The sequence below is a fragment of the Narcine bancroftii genome, chromosome 4 (genome assembly GCF_036971445.1).
Source record: "Narcine bancroftii isolate sNarBan1 chromosome 4, sNarBan1.hap1, whole genome shotgun sequence".
NCBI lineage: Eukaryota > Metazoa > Chordata > Chondrichthyes > Torpediniformes > Narcinidae > Narcine > Narcine bancroftii.
In genome coordinates this window covers 101,383,453-101,400,537 of record NC_091472.1, presented here as the reverse complement: position 1 = coordinate 101,400,537, position 17,085 = coordinate 101,383,453, and positions in this window count along the sequence as shown.

The window sequence follows — 17,085 nt, the reverse complement described above, 5'->3', positions numbered from 1 at the left end:
TTTGTTTATTGCAATGGAACCTTTAATAGCGTTCTCTTTTTCAACTTGCCCGTTCCCCCAGGGGTTGTAACTGGTTGTCCTGCTGGATGCCCCTCACCAGCAGGTACTGACGCAGCTCGTCGCTCATGAAGGCTGAGCCCCGGTTGATATGAATATAGCTGGGATACCCGAACAGGGTGAAAATAGAGTCTAGGACCTTCATAACAGATGAGGCAGACGTTTTTGGGCACAGGATGGCAAACGGGAAGCAGGAGTACTCGTTGGTGACCAAAAGTTGCTGCTCCCGTTCATGGAGGAAAGAGGTCCCTTAAAATTGACGCTGAGCCGTTCGAATGGCCTGGATGATTTAATCAAGTGCACTTTCGTAGGCCGATAAAAGTGCAGCTTGCATTCAGTGCAGACCTGGCATGACCTGGTCATTTCCCTGACGTCTTCTTTTGAGTAGATCAAATTGCAGGACTTGACAAAATGAGCCATGCGGGTGACCCCTGGATGGCAGAGCTCATTGTGTATGATCTGCAGTTGAACAGTGTGTGTCGATGCACAGCAACCCGTGGACAAGGCATCTGGAAGGTCATTAAGAGACCCTGGCTGGTAGGCAATGTCAAAATTGGAAGTGGAGAGTTCAATCCTCAACCTAGCATTTTTGTCATTCTTGGCATTGCTGAACATGAATGCAACCGAGCACTGGTCAGTGAGGAGCGTAAATTTTCTACCAGCCAGGTAGTGTCTCAAGTGCTTTACGGCTTCTGCAATGGCCTGAGCCTCCTTTTCCACAGATGGGTTCTGGAGCTCATGGCCTTGAAGCGTCCATGAGAAAAAAAAGGCAACCGGCCTGCCTGCCTGATTGAGAGTAGCGGCCCGGGCTACGTCCAAAGTGACACTTTCCATTTAGAAAGGTACATGCTCGTCTACCGACTGTATGGCTGCTTTCACAATATAACTTCGGAGGTAATTAAAAGCTGTCTGGGCTTCGACCGAGAGGGGGAAAGTAGTGGCCTTTAAGAGGGGACAAACCTTCTCGGCGTATTGAGGGACTCATTGGGTGTAATATAAGAAAAACCCCAGGCATCTCCTTAAAGCCTTTGTGGTTCTGGGGAGGGGAAGCTCTAACAGGGGGTGCATCCTATGGGGATTGATGCATTGATGCCATTCTCCACCATGTAGCCAAGGATAGCCAATCATGTAGTCTTGAATACACATTTATCAGAATTGTAGGTGAGATTCAGGCCTCTCACCACATGCTCTGGAGAGTGGCATCATAGTCTTCCATGGTGTGGCCACAGATGGTGACATTGCCGAGGTAGGGGAAGGTAGCCTTCAACCTGTATTCGTTCACCATCCTGTCCATCTGCCGTTGGAAAATAGACACCCCTTTGGTCAAACAAAAAGGGACCTTCCTGAACTGAAAGAGTTGACCGTTAGCCTCAAATGCTGTGTATGGGCGAGTTGGCAGCTGGTGATAGGCAGCTTTCAGGTCGATGGTCAAATAGACCCGATACTAAGCGATATTGTTCACCATATCCGAAATGCGAGGGGGGGGGGTATGCATCCAGGAGTGTGTATCTTAATTGTTCGGCTGTAGTCAATCACTAACCTGGATTTGTTTTCTCCCTTTACTACCACCACGTGCTCTTCATGGGCTGGCACTGGGTTTGATGATCCCCTCCTCCCACAGACGCTACGTTTCCATCTTTATAAACTCCCTGTCTGCCACGCTGTACCTCCTGCTCTTGGTGGCGATGGGCTTTCAGTCAGCAGACAGATCTTGGAAGATGTTCAGCGTGGAGAGGCTGCAAGTGGGTCCTGATTTTGAGACCCCTCCATTCCGAACCATTACCAGGGGAAGGGGACCAGAAAACTCCAAGCTCATGCTTTTAAGGTGACACAGGAAGTCCAGACCCAACAATCAATACTGGAGCACACAATTCATCTAAAATGTATATGCAAAATTTATAAAACTACCCACCCCCCCCCCCCTTCAAATGACAGATGTTTCTGTACATGCATCGAATGGGACTGGGACGCGAAGAAGATTTGGTAATTAGACAGGTACATTTTTAAGTTATATTTTTGCACAATCCATGAGTCTATGAAACTTTCCGTGGAGCCTGTGTCAATCAGGCACTTGGTCAAATGTCCATTTACCTTCACCGTCACCATCAAGTTGCTGAGCTGGTAAGGTCTATTCTGGTCAAGGACCAGTAATTCCATGTTCTTCCCTCGAGTGGCCCCCTCCATCTGGAATCGACCTGTGCAAGTAAGATGGTGCCAACCTTGTGGCGTGGCAAGATGACTGCCCTCCTTCCTCCTCTGACGATATGGCACTGAATTCAAAATCGAGCCAATGCAAGATGGCCGCCGAGCTTTTTCACACCATTTCTGTAGGCGGTGGGTTGTGGAGCAGGCAATCTCAGGTGAGTCCAGGGCAGAAGGCTTGGGGCTGGAATCAGATCCAGGAGCAATACAGGCTATGGACTTCCCCAGACCTCCCTCGCCCAATGTCCCTTCTTCCCACAGTTGGAGCATGCAGAGTCTTTGGCCAGGCAGCGGGCATGGGGGTGCTGTCCCTTGCTGCAGAAAAACCACTCCTGGGCTCAGGAAGTGGCAGCCATTAGAGTGGGGGCCGCCATAGTGGGAACAGCTGGTCCTTGGGAGGTGCTCACCCAAGAGCGTGAGTTCGCTGGCCTTGAGGACGTCGTTCTCGAGCCTGGCCTGATCCAGCAATTTTGCCAGCTCAATGTGGCTAGCGAGGTCCTTCCTTCCCAACTCAAGCAGTCGCTGCCTCATGTACCTCAAGCGGACCCCGGCGACAAGAGTGTCCCAGATCTGTTCATCTTCCTGGACGCAGCCCGAAGCAGCCTCATACCTGTACTTCTTAGCCAGCATCCATAGATCCAGCAGGTAGTCGTCGATCGACTCTCCAGGCTGTTGGTGACGTAGGGTGAGCCGGTGCCTCGTTAGGACCTCGTTCAGGGCCTTCATGTAGCAGGCCTTCAGTGCCTCAACGGCGGCCTCATACGTCGGGCAGTGTTGGATAACTGCATACCCCTTGAGAAAAGCGCTGACCTCCAGAGCTTGTCTGTGTGGAAGACGTCCCTGGTCATGTTCAGGTAGGCCTGGAAGCAGTCCAGCCAATATGCGAACTCCTCAGCCGTGTCGGGGGACTGGGGATCTATCAACAACATCCCTGGCTTGAGCAGCGCCTCCATCCTTGTTTGTTAGCTAATAAAATTGTAGCGTAGATTAAAGCTCACACTTGACTGGAGGGAGAACAAATGCTTTTATTAGCTTACAACACAGGTAGGGTTCATGAACAGGCTTCAGAGGGGTTCTGGGTTTCGGCAGGAAACCAGGGTTATATATGGGCGGCAAGGGGAGGAGCCAGGAGGCTGGACCAGTACAACACATTTCAAGTGAATCCCAGTTCACCTTGCATCATTGGAGTATTTCCACATTGAGTATAGAAGTCAGTCATCACATTGCAATTTACAAGATGTTGGTGAGGCCCCATTTAGTTTTCAGTTTAGTGTTCAGTTTTGGTCACTGTCTTATGAGAAAGATGTCATCAAGCTGAAGTGGGTGCAGAAGAGATTTACGAGGATGTGGGAAAGACTCAGCGATCCTGACCTATAGGGAGAGGATGAGCAAAGTCAGACTTTATTCATTGGAGCACAGAAGGATGAGGATGATCTCATAGAGGTGTGCAAAGTCATGAAAGGAATAAATCAGGTGAACACAGAGAGTCTTTTGCCCAAAGTAGGGGAATCGGTAACGAAAAGACATACACAAAGTGAGGGGGGAAATTTTTTAACAAAAACCTGAGGGGTAACTTTTTACACAGAAGGTGGTGGGTGTATGGAATGGGCTGCTGGAGGTGGAAGTTTGCAGGTAATATTGCAACATTTAAGAAAAAACTGGATGGGTACAGGAATAGGATGGGTTTAGAGCTGTGTAGTACGCCAAGTTTGAAGAGGGCTCTATTTAAACGGTTTGTGGACCTGCCGAGTGGTGCACACATTCAGGAGACAATGGGTGGATTTGCAGAACAGGGGTATCCAATGTGTGCTGGTGCCATTGATGGCACACATATCCCCATTAGAGCCCCTCATGTGGACCCACTAGCCTACTACAATCGGAAAGGCTGGTACTCCATTGTTCTTCAGGCTGTTGTAGGAAACACTACCGGTAACACAGACTTTTTGTTGTTCCAATTTCACAGATGTGTATGGGGGTTAGCCTGGTCCCATTCATAATACTTGAGTTTTAGCCAACTCACACATCTTCCGAAAGGCCAAGGATTAAGATGGGTACCTCTTCCCACGTGAAGTAAGTTTATTACCCTACTGTACAGTAGTTTATGTGTGGATTAGTCAATCAGTCAAACATGGTTTGTTTTGTCACATAACCGTATAGGATACAATGACAGTGCAATATTTATATGTTTAAACTCAATGAATGGCTGACCGAGTCTACTTCAAATGAGATTCATGATATCAAAGGGTCAAGTTCAATCCTGTTAATGTAAAACAGCCACGAGAAAACATTAGTGAACTGATTGTGATCTCAGAGGTTGCATAAAGTACTTACACATCTACAGAAATCCAAAACAGTTAACGGAGTGGAAATCCCCATGAGAGGCCCAGCTTAATCTCCTCAGGAAGTGGTTGATGAAAGGATCAACTAACCACCGCACACTCTATGAACAGCGGCAAAGCTTTAACTTCCATTTGAGTTTGGCAAGGATGGGGGTGAAAAATGCTTTCAGATGCCTCAAAGGTCGCTGGAGGTGTCATGTTGTCCCAGTGACTTGATATTTGTAACACTTGTATCAGATGACATTGTTGTCTGTTGAGTTCTACACAATATATGTGAGATCATCAAGGATCACTTCCTGTCAGAGTGGAACACTGATCTGCCAATCAACCTGAGCCTGATTGGATTGTTTACCAGGTTACACTAGCCATGAACCAAGCCATGAAAGACCCCAACAATGAAGACGCTGTTTACATCCGGTACCGCACGGATGGCAGTCTCTTCAATCTGAGGCGCCTGCAAGCTCACACCAAGACACAAGAGAAACTTGTCCGTGAACTACTCTTTGCAGATGATGCCGCTTTAGTTGCCCATTCAGAGCCAGCTCTTCAGCGCTTGACGTCCTGCTTTGCGGAAACTGCCAAAATGTTTGGCCTGGAAGTCAGCCTGAAGAAAACTGAGGTCCTCCATCAGCCAGCTCCCCACCATGACTACCAGCCCCCCCACATCTCCATCGGGCACACAAAACTCAAAACGGTCAACCAGTTTACCTATCTCGGCTGCACCATTTCATCAGATGCAAGGATCGACAATGAGATAGACAACAGACTCGCCAAGGCAAATAGCGCCTTTGGAAGACTACACAAAAGAGTCTGGAAAAACAACCAACTGAAAAACCTCACAAAGATAAGCGTATACAGAGCCGTTGTCATACCCACACTCCTGTTCGGCTCCGAATCATGGGTCCTCTACCGGCACCACCTACGGCTCCTAGAACGCTTCCACCAGCGTTGTCTCCGCTCCATCCTCAACATCCATTGGAGCGCTCACACCCCTAACGTCGAGGTACTCGAGATGGCAGAGGTCGACAGCATCGAGTCCACGCTGCTGAAGATCCAGCTGCGCTGGATGGGTCACGTCTCCAGAATGGAGGACCATCGCCTTCCCAAGATCGTATTATATGGCGAGCTCTCCACTGGCCACCGTGACAGAGGTGCACCAAAGAAAAGGTACAAGGACTGCCTAAAGAAATCTCTTGGTGCCTGCCACATTGACCACCGCCAGTGGGCTGATAACGCCTCAAACCGTGCATCTTGGCGCCTCACAGTTTGGCGGGCAGCAGCCTCCTTTGAAGAAGACCGCAGAGCCCACCTCACTGACAAAAGGCAAAGGAGGAAAAACCCAACACCCAACCAACCAATTTTCCCTTGCAACCGCTGCAATCGTGTCTGCCTGTCCCGCATCGGACTGGTCAGCCACAAACGAGCCTGCAGCTGACGTGGACTTTTTACCCCCTCCATAAATCTTCGTCCGCGAAGCCAAGCCAAAGAAGAAAAACACTAGCACACAGTCACTAGGCAATCCATGAGGCAATTAAGTCCCATCTGTAAGCAATTTAAGCTAGCAAATGACCGCTTTTAGTAAATGGATATAGAGAATGAAAGGGCTGGGTAAAAAGCATATATGATTGACCTACCCCATTCCAACATACAATCGATGTCTATGTTGCTTGTAATGCAGCAATTTGTTACAATGTGCTACAGTTCAAGGGTTGCCAGTTATGACAAGATACATGACCTTTAAATTAAGTGTGTAATATTTTATTGCTCATTTCTTGTTGCATGCTTTTCTTTTAATAAATAATGCACTGTCAGGAGCCTCATAGCTCAAGTGCTCTTGGTTCCCAAGCAGTGTCACCAGTACACAATAACTTCAGGACTATGTTATCACCACATTACAGTGGCCAGGAAGCTCTAACACAAATGAAACCTATGATGCATTTTTTATTGCAATGAAGAAACTTGGGTTGTTTTAAAATGACTAGACTTTATTAGCTATAGAATTCATTCATGACCATGTGGAAGCATCCACCTTAAATCCAACTGAGCTGCCACAAACTAGTCTCCCACTCCCTCTAGTAGTCAGGAATGAGGCCAGCACTCTATCACTATATCCTCTTTCCTTGAGATGTTTAATTTAACAACATGACACACTAATATAGTATTCATTTCAATTTAAACTTCAGCACAAACCTTTTAAGTGTGCCATTCTTTTTGCTTTAGAGATTTAGCCTGTCAGGTGCTTTGATAACAAGTGTGGATCTTCTTAACACAGGTGCTTGGTCAGCTCTGCAGGTCCACTACTGTCTCGCATGGGTGGTAGCTTCCTCTGTTGCTGTACAGGTTGAATCTTCTGCATTTGTCTGTCCCTGCACTGTCTTTTGTGTTTTCAGTGGATTCTTTCGATTTCTTCTCAGTATTTGACCATCTTCTGTTCTGACCGTGTCGAATCGGATTTACTGCCTCCAGAAGAGTGGCCTTCTTGTCCCAAGTTTTGGAATCTCTGAGTCTCACTGTGTCATGTTGTCCCAGTGGCCCTAAGCTTCTTGCTCACTTGTCGTAGTTTACTTTTTGTCTCCATTTCAGACGCTTTTGTTTCCTTTCGATAGCTTCGACATCTCCGTTCTTGTTTGTGTCTGCAGAGTAGGTGTGTACTCAATGTCCCATCAGAAGCTCAGCGAGTGACATGCCATGTTCAAGTGACAAAGCTCTGTAACTCAATAGAGCCAGATAGGGATCTGAGCCACCATCTTGTGCCTTCTTGAGCAACTGTTTAACTATGTGAACTCTTTTTTCACTTTATCATTTGACTGTGGTTGCAGAGGACTTAAGTCAAAAATCAAACTCTTCTGCAAAGTTCTGGAATTATCAGCAACTGTAGTTTGATCCATTGTCACGGTAGACAATTTGTGGAATTCCATGTCTTGCAAAGATCAATTTCATATATTTGATCCCCCAAGCAGCAGACATATTAGGAAGCAGTGCTATCTCCGCATAGTTTGATAGTTAGTCAATGACCAGCATGGTAACTGATCCTTTTAGCCCAGAAGCCCTCTCCACCCAAATATACTCATATGGCCAATTAACCTACAAACCCCAAATCTCTTGGGAACATGGGAGGAAACTGGATCACCCAAGATCATGAGGGGAATGGACACTTTCCAGGCAGCAGTGGATTTTAACTCAGGTGATAGCATTCCACTAATCGCGACACTAACCACTCTCTCTCTGGAATATTCACCCACACCTGAATCACACTGAGTCACTAAACAGACTTCCTACACAGGCTGGTGAATGAATCCACTGAAATTAATCTTAAAATCCCCTTTCCCCGCCTCCCACCTTAATTAGGGATCTGCCTGATTTTTAGCATCCCTGAGGAAGGGCTCAGGCCAAAACCCAACTGTCGATTGCTCTCCATGAATGCTGCGTGACCTGTTGAGTTCCTCCAGCACTTTGCGTATTACATGAGTTTGTGGGAAACAGGAGAAACTCAAAAGTGTCTAAGGGAAGGTCAAAGCCTCATTCTGCCCAAATGGTGAGGGATGGTAAAGTGGAACACCCAGCTCCAGAGAGGAACCAGCAGGGGTGACTCCCAAAGGGGCAAGGGAGGAATTGCTGCCCTGTTCATTAATGCTCTGGTAACAGGTGATTGGTGGGAATCTTCAACTGCTTGTCATTTGTTTATAAAGATAAAGATGGATTTATGAAACAGTCCCTCTCTTCACTTAAAGCAATGGTTCTGCCACTTCCAACTGAGGGCAGTTGAGGCTGAGGTTTAGATAAGTAGGACACTATGTTGTGCTGACCTATGAAAACTACACCAATATAACCCCCTCCTTCATACCCACAACTCTATTTTCCATACATCCATGCCCCTATTTTGGAGTCTTAAATGTTGTTATTGTACCACCCTCCATCATCACACCTGGCATTCCAGACACCCATCACTCTGTAAAAACTTTCCTTCGTTCACCTTAAACCGCTATCCTCTGTAATTGGCTATTGCTACCCTGGGAAAAAGGAGCTGACTGCTGTTCACTTTATCTATGCCTCTCAACCTCTCATTATATCTCAAATAAGTCACCGCTCATCCTCTGTGCTCCACAAGGAAAAGCCAAAGGTCAGTCAACTTTTTCCATAAAACATGTCAAATCAAGTCCAGTTTATTGTCATCTGATTGTACAAGTACAACCCGACAAAACATCCTCAGTGTAAAACATGCAGACACACAACTAGACATAACACGCATGCAGACAGACAGTACACGTGCAAGACAAGTACTTAATCTACACAAATAAATAAATAAATAAATAGATGTTGTTTGTACCTTGAGAGTCACAGATGGTTAGTGTGAGCAGTTCCTTTGGTCGTTCAGCATTCTCGCTGCCCTTAGGAAGATGCTGTTTCTCAGCCTGGTGACGCTGGCTCTGATACTCCTGTATCTCTTTCCCAATGAGAGCAGCTGAAAGATGCTGTGTGCAGGGTGGAAGGAGTCCTCAGGTTTAGATAAGCAGAACACATTGTCTGCTCCTGTCCCTGTCCATAGCGAGGTGAAAGGTTAGGGAGTTGTGGTTACCATCTCCTAAATGCTCCACCACTGAGAGTTCTATTGCCTGGCCAGGTTCATTACTCAGTACTAGATCCAGAAAGGCCTCTGCTCCAGTTCGCCTGTCCACATGCTGAGTCAACAATATTTCTTGGGCACACCTCAAAAATTTTGGCCCTTGTAACATTTCTGCAGTAAGGAGGTACCAGTCAATAATAGGGAAGTTGTAGCCACCCACAACAACCCTGTTATTTTTGCACATTTCCAAAATAGGCCTACTTATCTGCTCCTCAGTGTCCCTGTGGCTGTTACTTCCAAGAGCGTAGCTCCTCGTTTCTGACTTTCACACACTTAGTAGACAATGCCTCCACCACATCCTCCCTTTCTGCAGCTGTGATACTATCCCTGATTATCAATACCATTCCCCACCCCCTCTCAACTCCATTGCTGCATGTCTCATTGCAAGGAACTGGATACAGGCACCTCAGCACATCTGTATGCCATCAAGTGGGATTCCCATGGCCTGGAATACCCATTGATCGTGTCTGCAGGGATGGGCTCAGAGCCCCCTGCCCCCAAGCAGTTCTCTCCCTTTCCAGTTTCTCAGCTTAGCCTTCTTCTCTCTTCTACATCGAAGTTTGGAACAATCTCAGTTATTGCCCCCATGGCACTGAGCCTCACATTCCAAATCATTGCCCACAGACATTTTTCCTCCCCTCCCACTGGATTTATTAGTACCTGTGTTTTCTAAATGGCCCATCATTCAGGCCTCTGCCCTGAATGGAAACATTCTCATTAACTTACCCAGCAAATGACTCCATGTAATTAATGTAAAATTCTGAGCAAGGTCTTTGCTGAAGGGAATTCCCCAGCCTGCAAACCTCCTGCCACAGATGGACTGTCTCAATAATCTGCTTTTGCAATTTGTTCTACAATGTTTATAATTTGGACACCAGGATTGCGGAGAGTTAGATGGTTGGTGTGGATATTGTGAGGTCAAGGGCCTTTATGCATTTCTGGACATTCTGGCAGTGAAGATGTGACATGCCATCAATAAGAGTTCAGACAAGTAAATGGAATAATAATTGCCTTTTATTAACAGACTTAATGCTACGTTTAGACTGGCCAGTGGGGCAGTGAGCACCATTTGTTATATCAGCTAGACAGACACTCCTACAGCAGTAGCCAATACACACTTGTCAGTGAGTAATTGTACAAGGTGTGCTTCACAGATCAGAGAAGTTGAATGAATCTTCAGCCCATGCACAAGTGCCAGTACTCTGACTCGTAATAAGTCTTGCTTGGGGAATAAAGCTGCTTTAATAACACAGGGAGAGCTCACTATTCACACTTCTCATTGGCGTCACTTGGTGTGGAAGCTCAACAGCTGCTAATCCAACCAGCCGTTCCTCAACATTAGCACCGAGAGAGGGAGAAGCAAAGTTCATTAAGGAGTGAGGTGACAGCAGGATTTAAGGTTACAAAATTGTGGAAGGAACACAACCCAAAAGCCTTCAATTGTAGATATCATATATTTCAGTGTATGTTGACCGGCAGTTAGTTCGACCCCCCTTTTTTCGGCTCATTTTAATGGTTTTATGGTATATCTGGTGTATAGGTCAACCCTCAATTTTTAGGCTGCCCAGGTCTCCCAGGAACAACACAAATTTTTTTAAAACACCCCAATCACAGGTAACAAAGCAATAAATAAGTTTAAAAAAAACCTCAGCCTACCAGACAGCAACGGCAATGCCCCACGGAGCTGGAGCGGCTACATTATGCTCCAGGCAGGAGCAGAGACTGCCTGCAGAGCAGGAACAGTGAAATCGTGCTCCTGGCGCAAGCAGAAATCTTGGCCTACCAGGTGAGAGTCATGACAGCGACATCAGGGTCCCAGGTCGGAGCGGTAATGGCGGCGTCCAGCAGTGGGGAGGTGTCAGGTAGTAGCAGCAATGGCGGTGGGGAGGAGCTTCCATTAATGATAGTAATCATGCTTGCATGGCCACTAGCAAGGCCTTGATTATAGTTCCTGTTTGATTCGATTTGGCTGCCAGCAGTACAGAGCAGGAGATGGCAGTATGCAAGATCTGTAATGAAGGCTTGCAGCCTCATGGCATTGCCTCATGGGCTGTTTACATCAACTTTAAAGTAAAGAACCTTTTCCTTCATCCATGTGTTGTCTAAGAACTCACAAGATGAAACATGGTGTCAAACGTGGGATGAAGGAAATTAAAAGGAAATACTTTGGAAGGAAAATCTAAAGCCAGCAACTGATTAGTGAAGAGAAGATAACCCACTGAAAAATGGAAGGATTACATCCACCAGTGAAACATCAGTTGACAGGTAATGTGGCTGAAAATTGGAACAGATATAAACAGCATTTTGGATTGTATTTAGTGGCAGTCGGAGCTGATGAGAAAAGTGATAAAGTGAAAGTGTCAGTTTTCTTACATGTCGTGGATGATGAAGCCCTGGAGGTGTATTATAACTTCACATCTGCTGCTGAAGGAGACAAAATGAAGATGGAAAAAATAATGGAACAGTTTGAGGCATACTGCATACCTAAACGTAACATGATGTTTGAGAGGCACAGATTTTTCACGTGTACAGAAAAAGGAAGAAACTATTGATCAGTAAGTGACTGAATTGAGAAACTGAAGCAGAATGTGTGAGTCTGGTGAACTGACCGACTCGCTGATAAAAGACAGACTTGTGTGTGGTATTCCAGACAATAGTCTAAGGGAAAGACTGCTAAGAGAGCAAATTCTAGACCTGTAAAAAGCCATAGCACTCTGTAGGGCTACAGAAACTGTAAAAACGAAGGCAAAAGAGCTGTTCAGTGAAACTAGCTGCTATGTGGATACAGGTGAGCAAGAACAGACCAAAAGTGCACCAAAGTGGAAAGAAAGACGTCCTCAGTGAATAAAAATAATAGGGACAATCGAAAGCCATGTCGTCGATGTGGTACACAATACCTACCAAAAAAGTGTCCAGCATAAGTTAAAATATGCAATATGTGCAAAAAAAGCAACCATTATGCCTGTTGCTGTAGGAACCAAGTGCAACAAAGCAAGGTTCATGCAGAAGATGAAAGGGGGATAGAGGAATTCTATGTCAATGTGACTGAAAACAAGAAAGAAAACAGAGACTGGATGTTGAGATTAAAAGCAAATGACGTATACATTTCAGTTAAATTGGAGACTGGAGCACAAAACCATGTAACATCAGTATGATAGTACAGATTCTATCACCAATGTGTATATCTACATATGTACAGATGGTAGTGTAGAATGTTCTCAGTGCGACCTCATCAAAGTTTTGTATTGCTGCAACATGACTTACTTACGTTTAGTTTAAGTTCAAATTTATTAACATCTGATGGTATATATATAAAACGAGACAAAATGCCATTTGTTGTTTTTGGTCAAGGATGTTCTAGGTAAGGGGAAGGCTATGGATACTGTTACGTGCCTAGAGGACCCATAAACCCAGCAGCAATAGATATTCACCAAGACAAATTGTTACTCAAACAAAAGTTGCTTTTAATTATCTTTAAACATGCAAACAGAATCAAACTTTATCTTATCTATTATTAACTTAACCTAACTTAACCCCCTTCTAATTCTAAGCACACATGTATGTAATGTGTCTGTAAGTTCAGAAATGTTCTTTGGTTCACAGTCCAATCTCACTTCTCACTCCTTCAAGTTCACTGGTTGCAGGCAATTCTTATACTGTGCACAGAATTTAATATTTATGAAGTTCACCAGGCTTTGGTACTCGAAAGGCAAATGGTTACCGCTCAGGAAGGTTCTTATTGGTTTTCAGAGAGAGATGTGTTGTTCCAGGACATCCACAACTGATGTACTTCTATCAGTCACCTCAGTATCTTGCTGATGAAACTTGCCCCATCAGGGTTCTCCATATGATAACCTCTCTCAGGTCACCACAGTGCTCCTTTTCGTTTCTCTTATTCCGAGTGAAACATTAGACAGCCAGTCCTTTTCTCTTGCATGAACCACAAGGGCTTTGACCAGGCTGTCTTCCAAAAGCTTGCCAGCTTGTCCAGTTCCAGTCCCAGCAGTTTCTGCTGGCTGAAACAAAGTCAAGTGATCTCTGCTTCTCTCTCTCACACTGAGACTGAGAGAAAGCCTGTTTGACTCTCTCCGCTTACAAAACCACATGACCCTCTTACAACAGCAAGTCTCCTGCAGACAATAGTGGAGCCAGCATTCTCTTTCATCTGTTGTTTTTGAGTAAACAATCCATTAGTGACGTCCCTTGAGCACTCTTCAATGCTCTTGCAAAAATGTGTGAGAAGCCACTATGTCTCCAGTATTTCAAATAAAATCTGTTTTAAAGTGTTTGCATGTGACCTTCTCTAACAAACCTTTCCCCATTTATCTTCCAAAAACATTTCTCTATACTCTGTCACAGTAGAGTGTCAATCAAATGGGCTGCTTTCCACTGGATGGTGTCCGGAGTGTGGGACAGATCAGAACCATGCAACATAGTAGGGGGGATCGAGCTCAGGGAATGTAGGAGGCAAGAATAGAAGGTGGTGTTTAGGCTGGCAAAGAGAAATAATTCACCATCCCTCTCAGTGGTAATTGTGCGCACACACGCATATCCGTACACCCACACATACCAGCATAACAAGTACTGCAGTTGTTTGTGAACAGTAGGTCCATTTACTGCTGGTGTTGTGGGAAGCTGGCCAACCACATTCCTGATGAAGATGGTTTCTATTTGTAACTAAAATTGCTGCATTTACCCTTCGACCTTGCAGCCACTCCATGTGAGAAGTAGGAGATGTTTCGAGATTGTGGCCAGAAAAAACTGAGCAAAGGTTCACTAAATCCAGTGTGGGAGAGCCCACATCCTGCTTAAAGGCTATTGCTATTCTGAGGAAACCCTCCAACATCTGCTGGCATGAATTGTAAGCGTGAAAGGAGCAAAACAATTCCGTGTGTGCTCAGAAAAAGGGAGGTCACTGACATGGATTACAGCACACATGTCAAACTCTGGCCCGCGGGTATATTTGGCCCGCAAGATCATTTCAAAACTGAATTAGTGGTGGCCCGCCCTGCAGCGAGAGCCGATGCTGTTTTTTTGGTAATGTCACCCCCACCATCCTCCCCCTTCATTGCACATCCTTCCCCATTGTAACACGAGAAATTGTAACACGAGAAGTCTGTCGATGTCATCAGCCGGCAAGCCAGTTGGAAGGCTTCCCGCACAACCAGTCACTTCTCTCACCTGTCGAGTGGTGCAGTGGATGGGCGAGCGCCTGTGATTTCCTGTCGGCGCAACGGGCATGGCAGGCTGCGCACGGCCCCCAGGCAGCGTGAGCCCCGCGCGACTGGCACGGACGGCCCTTCCACAGCGCGAGCGCACTTCTCCCAGTCGCCACGGCCTTCAGGGCTTGCACCTGCGCGGAACCCAGGGATGGCTGGTTCGGCCCTGCACGTGAAGAGAGAGATAGTGGCTGTCCACAAAGGCTGATTGGCAGTGCGCTGGGCCTGAGTGGGTGGGTAAGCAGGGATGGGCAGAGGGTGTAGGTGAGGAGTAATGGGCAGGGGAAGTTATGGTGGTGCGAGGGGCAGTTAGAGAGAGGGATGAGTAGAAGGAGGGGTGGATAGGGAAGAGGTAAAAGGGGAGGGGCAGGGCGAGTAGGGGAGGGGTGATTAGAGGGTGAGAGACGGGTAGAGGGAGGAACAGGTTGAGGGGAGAGGCAGTAGAGGGGCATGTATAGGATGGGGTGGGTAGAGGCAGAGCGAGTGGAGTGAGGGGTGAGTAGAGGTTGGGTAAAGGATTGGTCAGGGGGGGAGTCACGTGATGGAGTAGTGGCCGGACGGTGAACTCCAGCCCTCTCCAGAAAAGTCAGAAAAAACAAAGCAAAACACAAAGGCACAAAAATAAAAATCAAAGTAAAGTGAATATAAAGGTGGAAAGAAGATGGCGACGAAAAAAAAGTCGAAACCAACGGTAAGAAGAGAGGAAGAGAAGACAACGGAAGATGAAGGAAAAGGCCTTACCTGTTCGAAGAGGCCCGCGGTGGAGAGAGAAACCCGCTCCCTCTGCTCGGTAGAAAGTGGACTACAAAAATGGCTCGCTGAGCCGAGTAAAAGTGCGCAACCGCGCATGAAAAAAAACACACCGACGGGAGGGGTGACCAGCTGGGGAGTGAATCTCCGCAGCCGGCAATGACACTGCAGAACACCTGCAGCAAGAGGAGAACATAGAAGACAACGAAAACAAGAAAGAAGAGAAGAAAAGGGCAACAAAGAAACAACAGATGGCCAACCCAGAGGAAGAAGAAGAGGAAGAGGAAGAGTACAGTGAAATAGAAGAAGAGGGGAAAGGCAAGATAAAGGATATACTTTCTCTTATTAAAGAATACATGGAGTCATTTAAAGAATGGCAAGCGCAAGAATTTAATGATTTAAGAAGAAGAATAAACAATACAGAAGAGAAAATGAATAAAATAGATATGACCTTATCAGAAATGGGAAAAAGAATGGACAAGGTGCAAGAACGAGAAGCAGCAGTAGAAATGGAGGTAGAGGACTTAAAAAAGAAATTAGAGGAATCTAATAAAAAAGTTAAAGAGACACAAGAACTGTTAGCTCAGAAAATAGATATAATGGAAAATTATAACAGAAGAAATAACATAAATATAGTGGGCCTTAAGGAAGATGAAGAAGGCAAGAATATGAGAGAGTTTATAAAAGATTGGATCCCTAGGATCCTAGGATGTCCAGAACTACAGCAAGAAATGGAAATAGAAAGGGCACATAGAGCATTGGCCTTTAAACCACAATCACAACAAAAGCCAAGATCTGTTTTAGTAAAATTCCTAAGATATACTACAAGAGAAAAGGTACTGGAGAAAACAATGGAAAAAGTAAGAGAGGACAATAAGCCACTGGAGTACAAAGGGCAAAAAATCTTCATTTATCCAGATATAAGTTTTGAACTCCTGAAGAAGAGAAAGGAGTTCAATACAGCAAAGGCGATTTTATGGAAGAAAGGGTATAAATTTATACTAAAGCATCCAGCGGTATTGAAAATATTTATTCCAGGACAACAAAACAGACTATTCTCGGATCCAGAGGAAGCACGAAAATTTGCAGAACAATTACAAAATAGACTGAGAGATGAAGACGTGTAATGAGAGTACAAAAGACTGCGAACTAAAAAGACATAAGTTTTGAACTCCTGAAGAAGAGGAAGGAGTTCAAAACATCGAAAACGATCTTATGGAAAAAAACTATTCTCGGATCCAGAGGAAGCAAGGAAATTTGCAGAACAACTACAAAACAAACAGAGAGATGAAGACATGTAATAAGAGTAAAAATGACCACGATTTATATGTATGTGGGTAAAGAGGTATATGTGTGTATATGTATAATGTGCATACATGAATGTATCCGTATTTAGAGGAAAATATATAGAGTATAGACAAGAATTAATAAGGGAAGGAAATGGAATAGAGGGAATAAGGAGGGAATTAAAAGAGTGACCTTTGTCACATATGAAAAGTGAAATCTTTTCTGGGGGGTGCTGGGTGGGGGGGTGTTACGGTCACTGCAAAATCAGCTGACGCTTGCGAGTGAATTCACAAATCCAAATGGAGAGGGGAGATGTGGTTGTCCGACAAGGGATAAAGGACAACTCAGGAGGGGAAGGGGGGATTGGGGCTAAAGGAGTTTTAAATAGGAGAATAAGGAAAATGTTTGATGTTTTAGGAATGTTGTCTTATAAAGGATTCAAAACAAGAAAACAGAAATGGATAAGAAGAAAAGGTAATGATGGAGAAACGGAAAGGGAAGATAAACAAAGTATAAAATGGCTACGTTGAACTATATGACTTTGAATATTAATGGAATACATAACCAAATTAAAAGGAAGAAACTGCTAAATTTACTGAAAAAAGAA